This window comes from Protopterus annectens, chromosome 6.part0 (genome assembly GCF_019279795.1).
Source record: "Protopterus annectens isolate FY-2018-M chromosome 6.part0, PAN1.0, whole genome shotgun sequence".
Taxonomy (NCBI): Eukaryota; Metazoa; Chordata; order Ceratodontiformes; family Protopteridae; genus Protopterus; species Protopterus annectens.
Window position 1 is genome coordinate 907927622 of NC_056737.1, and position 12969 is coordinate 907940590.

A 12969-nucleotide genomic window follows, 5' to 3' on the forward strand; every position below is an offset into this window, starting at 1 on the left:
ACTCCTTTATGTAGAGTGGTGATAGAGGAAATTTTCCATAATTGTGGAACATATTGTTCTGCTATAGACCTATTTACCAGAATGGAGACAGGCAGAGCTATGGCATCAGCTGAAAGTTTGAGGTACTCATTGGGGAGTTGGTCACCTGCTATGGAAGAAGGCTTCAGTTTTTCAGCATTGTTCTTCTGGTGTTAGTTGGGACAGGTTGGAGATCAAAAGAGTTGTTGTTAGTTTCCACATCAAGTGGAAGAGATGGTGGGGTGGAATTATTCCCTGTAACTAAGGAGATGATGGTGTTTATAAAGTAGGTGTTGATTTGTGAGGCAATACTCATGCTTTGGTTACTGGTTGTTGGTTCTGCAGTTGTAGCTTTACCTGGTGGAGGAGCGAGTTAATTGTTTTGCATAGATGTATAATATGCTTTTTTGTTTAATTTGAGTTGTTTTTTTGTTTGATTGCAGAGCTACTGGTATAACCCAGCCACTGGGGATGCACAAGCCAGTGCATTTCTTTGTGCCGGTCCCAAGCCTGGATAAATGGGGAGGGTTGCATCAGGAAGAGCATCTGGCGTAAAACTTCGCCAAATCTTTTCATGCAGTCACCAGTTAATATTTCCATACCAGATCAGTCGACGCCCGGGTTAACAATGACCGCCACCAGTACTGTTAGCCAACAGGGTGCTGGCAGAAATTGGACTACTGTTGGCCGAAGGAGGAGAAGAGGCAGAAGGCATGGCTGAAGGCAGGAAGAGAGGAGAAAGGCTAGGACTGTGGTAGTGAGGGTCGGAACTTTGAATGTTGGTGGTATGACTGGAATAGGGACAGAGCTAGCTGATATGATGGACAGAAGGAAGGTTGGTATATTGTGTGTGCAAGAGACCAGATGGAAGGGGGGTAAGGCTAGGTGTATCGGAGGTGGGTTCAAATTGTTTTATCATGGTGTGGATGGGAGGAGAAATGGCGTAGGAGTTATTCTGAAGGAACAGTATGCGAAGAGTGTTTTGGAGATGAAAAGGGTGTCGGATAGAGTGATGTTTATGAAGCTGGAAATTGATGGTGTAATGATTCATGTTGTTAGTGCATATGCTCCACAAGTTGGGTGTGCAATGGATGAGAAAGAAAAATTTTGGAGTGAATTGGATGAAGTGGTGATGACTGTACCCAAGGGTGAGTGAGTGGTGATTGGAGCAGATTTAAATGGGCATGTTGGTGAAGGGAACAGTGGGGATGAGGAAGTGATGGGTAGGTATGGTTTTAAACAAAGGAATGCAGAAGGTCAGATGGTAGTGGATTTTGCGAAAAGGATGGATATGGCTGTGGTGAATACATATTTTAACAAGAGGGAGGAGCATAGGGTGACATACAAGAGTGGAGGAAGATGCACACAGGTGGATTATATCTTATGTAGGAGGGCCAGTTTGAAGGAGATTGGAGACTGTAAAGTGGTGGCCGGAGAAAGTGTAGTTAGGCAGCAAAGGATGGTGGTTTGTAGGATGACGTTGGTGATCAAGAAGAGGAGGAGGAGTGTGAGGGCAGCACCAAGGATCAAATGGTGGAAATTGAAAAAGGGTAATTGTGTAGTGGAGTTCAGGGGCGAGTTAAGGCAGGCACTGGGTGGCAGTGAAGAGTTACCAAATAGCTGGGTAACTACAGCAGAGCTAGTAAGGGAGATGGCTAGAAATGTGCTTGGTATCACATCAGGACAGAGGAAGGACAACAAGGAGACATGGTGGTAGAATGAGGAAGTACAGAAGAGTATACAGGCAAAGAGGTTGGCAAAGAAGAAGTGGGCTTGTCAGAGAGATGAAGAAAGTAGACAGGAGTATAAGGAGATGAGGTGCATGGCAAACAGAGAGGTGGCAAAGGCTAAGGATAAGGCATATGAAGAGTTGTATGAAAGGTTGGACACTAAGGAGGGAGAAAAGGGCCTGTACTGATTGGCTAGACAGAGGGACCGAGCTAGGAAAGATGTGCAGCAGGTAAAGGTGATAAAGGATAATGAGGGAAACATACTCACAAGCAAGGAGAGTATGTTGAGGAGATGGAAAGAGTACTTTGAGGGGTTGATGAATGAAGAGAATGAGAGGGAGAAAATGTTGGATGATGTAGGGATAGTGAATCATGAAGTACAATGGATTAGCAAGGAGGAAGTAAGGATAGCTATGAAGAGAATGAAGAATGGAAAGGCTGTTGGCCCAGATGACATACCTGTGGAAGCATGGAGGTGTTTAGGTGAAATGGCAGTGAAGTGTTTAACCAGATTGTTTAATGAAATCTTGGAAAGTGAGAGGATGCCTGAGGAACAGAGAAAAAGTGTTTTGGTACCGATTTTTAAGAATAAGGGTGATGTGCAGAGCTGTAGTAACTACAGAGGGATTAAATTGATCAGTCACAGCATGAAGTTATGGGAAAGAGTAGTGGAAGCTAGGTTAAGAAGGGATGTGATGATTAGTGAACAGCAGTATGGTTTCATGCCGGGAAAGAGCACTACAGATGCAATGTTTGCTCTGAGAGTGTTGATGGAGAAGTACAGAGAATGTCAGAAGGAGTTGCATTGTGTTTTTGTAGACTTGGAGAAAGCATATGACAGGGTGCCTAGAGAGGAGTTGTGGTATTGTATGAGGAAGTTAGGAGTGTCAGAGAAGTATGTTAGAGTGGTACAGGATATGTACAAGGGTAGTGTGACAGTGCTGAGGTCTGCGGTGGGAGTGACGGATGCGTTTAAGGTGGAGGTGGGGTTACATCAAGGATCAGCTCTGAGCCCTTTCTTATTTGCAATGGTGATGGAGAGGTTGACAGATGAGATCAGACAGGAGTCCCCGTGGACTATGATGTTTGCAGATGACATTGTGATCTGTAGTGAGAGTAGGGAACAGGTGGAGGAGACCCTGGAGAGATGGAAATATGCTCTAGAGAGAAGAGGAATGAAGGTCAGCAGGACTAAGACAGAATATATGTGTGTGAATGAGAGGGAGGATAGAGGAATGGTGAGGATGCAAGGAGTAGAGGTGGTGAAGGTGGATGAGTTTAAATACTTGGGGTCAATAGTTCAGAGTAACGGTGAGTGTGGAAGAGAGGTGAAGAAGAGAGTACATGCAGGATGGAGTGGGTGGAGAAGAGTGTCAGGAGTGATTTGTGACAGACGAGTACCTGTAAGAGGGAAAGGGAAGGTCTACAAGAGGGTAGTGAGACCAGCTATGTTATATGGGTTGGAGACAGTGGCATTGACAAACAGGCAGGAGATTGAGCTGGATGTGGCAGAGTTAAAGATGTTAAGATTTGCACTGAGTGTGACGAGGGTGGACAGGATTAGGAATAAGTATATTAGAGGGTCAGCCCAGGTTGGAAGGTTTGGAGACAAAGCCAGAGAGGCAAGATTACATTGCTTTGGACATGTGCTGAGAAGGGATGCGGAGTATATTGGGAAAAAGATGCTAAGGATGAAGCTACCTGGTAACAGGAACAGAGGAAGGCCTAAGATAAGGTTTATGGATGTGGTGAGAGAGGACATGCAGGTGGTTGGTGTGACAGAGCAAGATGCAGAGGACAGGAAGAAATGGAAACAGGTGATCCGCTGTGGTGACCCCTAATGGGAACAACCAAAATAAGATGATGATGCAGAGCTACTGGTATGCTAGCAGAGTTTTATTGTCCTTTGTTTTCTGATATTGAAACCAATTCTTTTGCCTTAGATTTTGAAGTCTAATGGTTTCTTTTGATATCCAGGGCAATCTAGTTTTTTAACACAACATGTACAAGTTGGTACTAAGCTATTTAGAATAGCTAGAAATTTGTCATTTAATTATGTTACAGCTTGGTCAAGTTGGAGATGATGGAATGGTGTCCAGTTACATTTATTGAGCATGTCTGAGAATGCTTCTTTGGAGAAATTTTTGGTATTTCATATGACTTTGTAATCTATGGTTCTGGGTGGGTTGAGCTGATGATAGATTAAGTAGGTAGATCTATGGTCACTTGAATCATTTGGAAGGCATCAAGAGAGATAGCTGTGGGTGGTACTGTTAATGTGACCAGTCTAAGATAGATTCCCTTTTGCTATGTTTATCTTTTTGAGTGGGAAATTGTATTATTTGGGAGAAACCATGTATTTATGAAGGTGGAGATGGGCCAGAATTGGAAGTGTGTACACATTGCATCATAGATATCGATGCCTGATGGGCAAGTCTTGGTTTTTTGAGAGGGATCCTACCTCTCACATGTGGTACTGGGCTAAATACAGTAAGGGCACAGAGAACCCTGCTTGGCAATGGCACTATTGTAGTACTGCTATAGTCAGGGATTCAACAGATTGTGCCCAACATAACATGCTTTCATTTTGTTGAGCCAAGTCCACCATGACTTCACCATGCCTAAGCACCTGTCCTTTTCACAGCCACCCAGATGGTATGCAACACAATCAGTAGCACTGCCAAGGGCATGGGTGTCAATCCATGATGTCACTGAGAATGTTTTGTGCCTGTAGGAGCAGGCAGATACCCTCTGACACACGCCTATGCACACCAGCTACACACCTACCTCTACTGCAATGGGTAGTATTGACTTGTTTTGGGCAAATGTCAACATCACCAGCAGACTCAATATGGGGCTGTGGTCTACAGGCCTCATCCTGTCCACTATCTGATATCACCTCATTGTGAAAATGTCTGGACAAGTTTTCCTCCACATCTGAGGTTACAGCCTCATTCACATGACAGTCACCATCTGGGCCAGACTGTATTACCAAATCACTGCCCGGTGTGCCAGTGGTCTTGTACTATACTCAGACACATCAGATCCCACATTGGGATTAGTGGGCAGGCTAATGGAGGATAAAGGCAGTGAATGTGCTAAAAGAAGAGACAGATGACATAAGTTAGGAAGACATGCTTATGTCACATGCTAGATATTATTAATGACACATGCCACATATATCTCACTGCAATGTTACAGTTAATAATGACTTACCAGGAGGTCTTGCACATGTATGGCCCATGGATCCTATATAACAGGGAGTTGACAATTATTTTACATATGTAACATACATGACAAATGTGAGAAATACAAGCATAACACATACCTGTCATGTCCTCATGGAAAGCAAGTGCCAGAGACGAAGGATAAAATGCAATTGTTGCAGGGAAACAAAGGCATAAACACAGCATACTTAATCACATATTCTCCAACATGTACTATTCCAACAGAGGTAAAACACACAGTAGGTAATACATGCACATGCCAGCTGTTTGTGGTTGCTATGCTGATGGTGGCTATTCTATACAATGGTAGAAGGACAAAGTATTAATGGAGGAAAACAACAAGAATAACATGTATGAAATAGAGGTAACAGCATATAGGTTCATAGATTAGTACTAAGCTAACTGCCCTTGCGAGCCATTTGAAGCTTAGTCAATCATCCCTTGTGAGACTCAAACCTTGCACCTTGTGTTTGTAAGCCACCCCCCCAACCTTCAATGTTCTCCTGATGTGGTGAGCTTGGCTGTCATAATATATATCCTGCAGTGGGAAAGTACATACAGAGCAAACACAGTCATGTGTACAGGCATCGGCATAGTAGCATGATGACATATGCAGCACAGTAACAGGATACTCACATGACATACAGTGCACCTGGTGGCTAGATGTTAGTGTAGAAAAACAGCAACATTGATTTTGTAGAACACAGGTCTGTTATACAGGGCTGCAGCTAATAAGCAAGTTGGGGAACCATACCTGGTCTGTCTGCAGGTGTACCTGCACATCTCATCTCATGCCCCCAGAAGATGTAGCACTATTTTTCAATGTGAGGGAAATCTCAGTATGACTGTACACAGCACTGGCATAACAAGATGCTAAGGAAATAACAGGTAATGGTCACAGTAACAGTATATGGAGACACTCACCTGTCATATCCTGCTGTTGTGCAGAAGTAGATGAATGTGTGCAAATGAATGCAGACAACATGTTGATTGCATTATTATGTATATAATGAAGTTATATGGCTGCATGTCATTACACTTACATTGATCATTATCACCCTGTGTGAACCCATGTTAATGATGCAATTTTGCTGCTGCAACACAAAAATAACAATACATGAATATACATGTAACAGCAATATATACTGAGTTACTCTATGTGTGTCAATGTTATACAAAGTAACACATGCATGTGCAGCCTGGAACACCTGCTTTGATTCCACCTTTGGGTATGCTGTGCTTCCCACTTGCCATATGCAGTTATGCAAGAAAATGTATGACCTCATCAGGAGGTGCCAATGGTGGATCTCCACTAATGGAATACATTGACCTCTCATACTGGCATACCCTGTTAGTGGCATGAAGGATCTTGTCAGGCTACCATTGGCGATATGCCTCAAAGTATCTATTAAGACCTGTCACAACATTAATCATGTTTGAAAGTTCGGTTCAGACTTCATTCCTCCATAACATATTTTATGCTCATCCAAGGAGTCTCTGTCTATGTTGGCTCAGAGCATCTATTACAATTTTGTTTTCCTATGGGGAAAAATTGTTGCCCTACATCTGTTTGCCATCTGGAAGACAGTTATATGCACATGGTTAGATTAATATGGGGGGGGGGGGTCACATACAGAGATGATTATGTGGACAGTTTATGACAATTTGGCTTCCCTACAGTCCTGTGCAATGTCAAAATCTAGGAAACTGTCCTTGTGCCATATAGCACTGTGACATATAAAACTGTATGTGTCATGAAGACAATGCATGAATACATAAAACTTGGAATAACAACATAAGTTGTGATATCTGTAGAGGCTGTCTGTGACATTTCAATCCCTTACAGTAGCTATCACAGTAGTGGCAATCTAAATAGACAGCATTGTGCCACATGATCCACGTACTTTGCATGCAGTTTACATTAACATTTGACACATAACATATGTGTAAAACAGAAATGTGTGATGTCTGTCACACACATCTGGTAGCTGCAATACAATCTGAGCTGAAATTGACAACCTGTCTAAAGAATCAGTCATATTAACATGAAACCATTGATTGTTCTTGTAATTATGGAATTGATTCCCATGGGGTTTATTTGCTTAATATTTTTTATCATGTACATACTAATGAACATTTTAGATGTTTTTGTGGGTTCATCTCCACACAGGGGATAGGTGTTATATTCTGATTGTTGTGTTCTGTTTAAAAGTTTTCAAAATGCTGCCATACATACCTGCTTATTGATATTAATTTATTTTGAACATGCTTATGACTTCCTCATTTCTTGATTGGATTTCTATGAATATCTCCTTATTCCATAATATTTTGCCAACAGCACCTTGTTTGCTACAGTTTTATGTTTGAAACTTTGAACATACTGGTATAGTTCTTCAAAGAAAATGTGGAATATATTAACCTTTGCAACTTGAATTTTGCGTATAAGTGTGTCATTTTTTTATTAATTCGAACTCAACACCCTTCTCATATTTGGAGGAAGTAAGATGGCCAGATATACATTTTGTCTGTAGAATAGGAACATCACCCTGATACTGGGGATAATTTTGAGTTATAATTTATACTTTGCCAAATAAATATCGGTACATATTTTATGTCCTCCCACCTAAAATACATTAATGTGTATGTGAGGTACAGCAATTTGCAGCTGTCTGTTAACAGAAGCTGTGTTACGTGACAGTGTTCCACTGTCTGAGGTATGAAATTTACAGTTGTGTTTTTGTGTTATGACCACTGTGCTGGAATGGAGTCTTGCTTGCAATTTTATTTTCATAAATGCACAGCACATTGTACTTCTTGTAAAGCATAAGCCATAATCCCTATTAGTACCACATCCCTGCACATTAATACCTCAAATTCCTTTAGCTGCATTTCTTACATACAATATCAGGTAAGCTGGACTAGCTAGGCAGGTAGGGGTCATGGTTAGAGTGTGAGCATAGCTAATAGTTGCAGGTTTGAATCGCAGGTCTTCCAATTCAGTTCTGTTCCAGTATGTAAAGGACAGTTTGTGAAAGATTCAAAACTGTGTATGGAAATGCTGTAATGTTCTTCAGTTTAAAACTTTGAGAACATGAGCTGAACAGCTTATATCAATGTTATTTTATACCTATCATTCGTATGTGCTTTAGATTTTTTGCATGTGATGAAGAACACACTCGGAATCAGGCCTTGTGCATTGAGTGGATGCACAGGCTGCAAAAGTAGCACAGGGAGAGAGGTATGTTGATTAATTTATCTGATTTTGTAAATAAAAGAGATGTGATAATTTTTTACAGGTTCATATTTTTCCATTGTTATGAATACTATTTATAATGCAGGAATACCCATCATGCATCATTAAGGTAAGTACAATAGTCAGACGTACTTGTGATTACAATTATGAATTACCTAAAACTATGTTTACACATCACTTAAAAGCAAACATGTTTGCTGAAGATAATTACCAGGATTTAATAAAATCTGTGTAGGCACAGTATAGGTCCTATGTAGAATGTATCCGTGCATATTAATGATGGTGCATTGCTGAGGGAGATCTGAGGAACATGGATACTGAGTCAGTGTAGGTAGAGGTGTAAAGCTACCCATGGCTGCAGATAAGTGTGAGGCTCCCTGTAATGCTCCCTACCACTATTGTAATGTTGTGAAGTGTGTTAACTGTATAATAAGTCATATTTATGATGTGTTATGTTTTTTTAAATTATTTTATTTTAAATTTTTACTGCATGTTTGCACAGTGCATCACAGAGCACAGCAATGCCAAGCTGTGCTAACATATAGACAGCTGACATCTGGCAGATATCTAAAAATAGAAACTGGATGTAACTAATTATCATAATTAAATCTGTTTATTTTTTACATTTGAGCGAAGCACAGCGGAGCTGGGCAGAGCACATACTTACATGGCCAACACCTGCCAGACATCTAAAAATAGACACTGTATATAATTAATTATTTAATTATAGCTGAGTTTAAGCGTGTTTGCATAGCGAGCTGCCATGCTCAGCAATGCTAACAGGTAGCCTAGTAGTATATGTGAAGGTAGATTTGCTTTTATAGTACCCAACTAGCTGCATGGATAGAGTTACGGTCTTTTGTGTAGTCATTCCTGGGTTTGAGTTCATAACAGGCAGAATATGTCTGTAAATAATTGTACTATTTTTCTTCAATTTCATTAAACTATTGTGAATGTTGGCACTGTTGTGCTTTGCTAAGCACTGTTCATTCATGCTAAATAGTGTATAAACATTCCAACCCAATGCTAACCCTTGCTAAAACCATGGTTTTGCAAGTTTTTGCACTGAGTGGTTTTGCTTAGTTGGTTTGTGTACTGTGAAGCAGCACTTTCTTGAATGTTGCTGAATGATGTGTAAGGGTGGGAAAACAGCCTATATCAAGCCAAATAGGTGGGAATTCTGCAACACTCATTGGAGTTCAATTAACTATTGCTATGGCTGACAGTGTTTTTAAAGGTGTCTACTTTCGGGAGCAGAGATGGGTGATTCAGGAGTCCAGGGTCATGGCCAAGTTCCATGTTAAAACCTATGACCCCAGCTGATGCAGGGTGGATTCCAGGGTTCAGAGTGTAAGGCGGAGGCCTGGGACCATTTTCCCAGGGAACTCACCAGTGTTAATGATATCCCTTGCACAGGTGAACAGTGTTGTTACCATTTTGATGACCTAAAAAGGAGAAAGAGGGGAACACTGGACATTTGGCTCCAGGAAGCTCATGCTGAGAATGCTCCAAAAGTATGTAAATATGTCTTCCTCTGTCTGACCAATATGCAAGTTGAATGTCTGTAAAACTGGTATGCATAATGTTGTGCTTCCCTCCCAACATCTGCAGCTGAGAGAGCTCAGAATGTTGAGTTCCATGCAAGGCGACTGGCCAGGTTGTACAGTGAGCATGGTAAGTACGGATTTAGTATGCCAACTGTAGTGCAATAAGAAAGAAATAATGCATTTACTGAAATAAAGTATACAGAAGAAAAACTGTAGCACAGTAAATGGGCATGTAGAACAGTAAAGTAATAAATGGGCAATTACAGCTGTAGAGCTGTAGTGCAATAAATGAATAATAAGAACTGTATTTCAATAAAGCATTAACAATATCAATAACAGTAAGCAAAATGTTGTTCAGCAGGATTGTGTTGTCAAAACCATTGGAGTACAGCTGTATGCATTGATTGTTTATGGTAAAGTTGCAGCAGTCAACTGTAACACTGCAATAGCTGCAGCCCACAAAACAAATGGCCTGCAAACTGCACTTCTTAACTCCTAGTACTGTCCAAGGCTAACTCCAGGTCAATATCGGTCACATTATGATCTCGCTTTCTCAGATATCAGGTAATAAAGGTATAATGGGTTCTACTCCCATACCTGCCAACTAAGGCGCAAATGCTGTCTAATTTGCTTACAGTGCACAAACATGCCTCTCAAGTGTCATGATTTCTCATAATGTAATTAAAACTGCCTAATCCATCTGTCACATGATTAGTAGATAAAGCATTACCTAGAATGCAATGTCTTACCAAATCCATTTACAGAACACCTGGGTTGGTATATAATTCCACATTAGCTGAAACTGTTTTGTGTAGTGGTGTACCTACATTTGTAACTGCTTGTCCCATACTGACCCATGCTAACAGCTGGAATGTACTTTCTACATCAGTTATAGGAAAATTGTAGTAATTCTACTCAAATATGACAGTACACACCTGTACATTATATATTTCTGTGTTTTCAGGGATATAATCTGCAGTGCCAGTAATGGAATGTTTCTCTCTCTCTTTCCCCCACCCCTTATCTTCATTGATTTATTACTGTTATTTATTATTATGATTTTAATATTAACATACTTTGTTAAACTAACTATATTTTGGAAAAATGCATGATTATTGTTATGTTTTATTATGATGCAATATTAACATATTTGTTAAACGTTCTGTTTTGTTGGCCCTAAGGTTTACTTTGCACTGGCATGCTGTTACCATACCGACTGTTATGTTACTTAATGTTGTGTTGCACATATACATTAATATGCATTTGGATGAATAAATATGATGTTCAATTATGTTAATACTAATGTTGGTTTGGTTATTACTAACTGTTACTTATTGCTATACCTCATTTACCAGAGCACATCAAGGTAGGCCAGTTCCGGCTGATTCCCCTACCTTGCCTCAACTGGCCGTGGCACCAGGTCCCAGCACATCTGGTACCCAGACCGGTGGTGTCCCCTCTGCTGCCTCTGCACTACCTGTGGCATCAGGAAATACAGCCTCAGGGGACAGGGCCCGACCACCCTCTGTGAGCAGTGATGGAGGAGGTGTTGTAGTGCAGGATAGTCCACTGTGGTTGTGATCACCATCTATACCAGACTGAGGGCATGCTGGCTACCCTGGTGGGGTAGCTTTGCCCTGGTGCCCAGCCTCCAGTACAGCTACCCTTTGGGCAGTGATGGAGCAGTTTCGACAGTCCCACAGGTAGCGACATGAGTCACACTGCTGCCATCTGGAGGCACATAGGACTCGGATTCCACAGCATCCTCCCTAGCCAAGGTTTCCCCCCATGTGTCACACACCACCCCTGTCTGCTGTCTTGTCTTTTTGCAAATGCATACTCACCTACCCAACTTACCTCCCCCACATGTACCTATGTCCCTCCCCCAACATTCCAGTTTCACCTTAAAAAAAATGTGCATCTGTTCCACAAAAAATACTGTCCTATACATAGCTCTCCATTTTGCACGTGTCCACTGGACACACGTAATTTGGTGCAATTGGCTTGACAATACAGTTATGTTGCCCTCACCTCTCTCTCAGGAGTTTGAGAATCCAAATTAATCTACAAATCTGTCAAAGTGCACAGTTGTTGCTGTACAAGAAATGGATAGATATGGTTCTTTCCTGCACCATTCCTGCACATCCTTCCATTCCTTTCACTATGTTTCCCCTCTGTTTGCCCCCATTTTACCACTTTCCTATCTCCCCTTTTTTCTTTTCTTTATATTTTTTTTAGCACGGCCCTGCACAATGCGCCGTGTCACATAGCTTCAATAAGCTCAGTGAAACAGAGCAGTAATGACTATATGTGTTTTTAGCATTATAAGACACATGTACAAAATATACACCTCTGCTATATTTCGAACCTGAGCCCATTACACCTGCAGCACACTGCATTATGCCACCATGCCACGCAACTATTAATTAAAACAGTGGTTAGGACAAAACATATTAGTTGCCAATTACAGTCATCGGGTGTGCTTCAATGGAGCTGCACACCACACTGTACCATGCAAACTGGAATAAAAAGTAATGGAAAAAATGGGAGTGTATCTTGGAATCTTCTGCACTAGTACACCCCTAGACATTCAAAGACATGATAATGGATGTATCTGAGGCCTGTGATAGCAGGTAAATGTGCCCTTTGATCAGAAACATGTAGAAAGTCACCTGCTAAGGCATTAATGGCAAAATACATATTCAACTGGGACTCTGGTGCAGAAAAACATCCATATAAAGCTATGTGCATACTGATGGATGCAGACAATGTATGTCACAGCCAATATGTATGCACGTGCAACTTCCAAATAGACACACTGTAGCAGTGACTGAGTAGCTCAGTCTGTTAAATGCATTGCATTCAGTACATTTTGCCACACACAGACCTGGGTTCAAATCCAATGTGTTGCATTTCAATTACATTATTGTGAAGACAGCAATTAATGAATAACTCATGCACTTATTATCCACACAAAGCATTGCAAAGTCACAGGCCTGCAGGTAGGGACACACATCACATATCCGTATAGCATTACTATATGTCACCTAGTATTCTGTTATTGACAAAGTTACCAAACATACATACCTTAAACACGTGCTGTGATTGGAGTTTAAAGGGTACTCTCACCCTGGCTCTGCCTCTACAACAAAGCTGACACAGTTGACTTAGATACACCTACAGCTTGTTGTCCT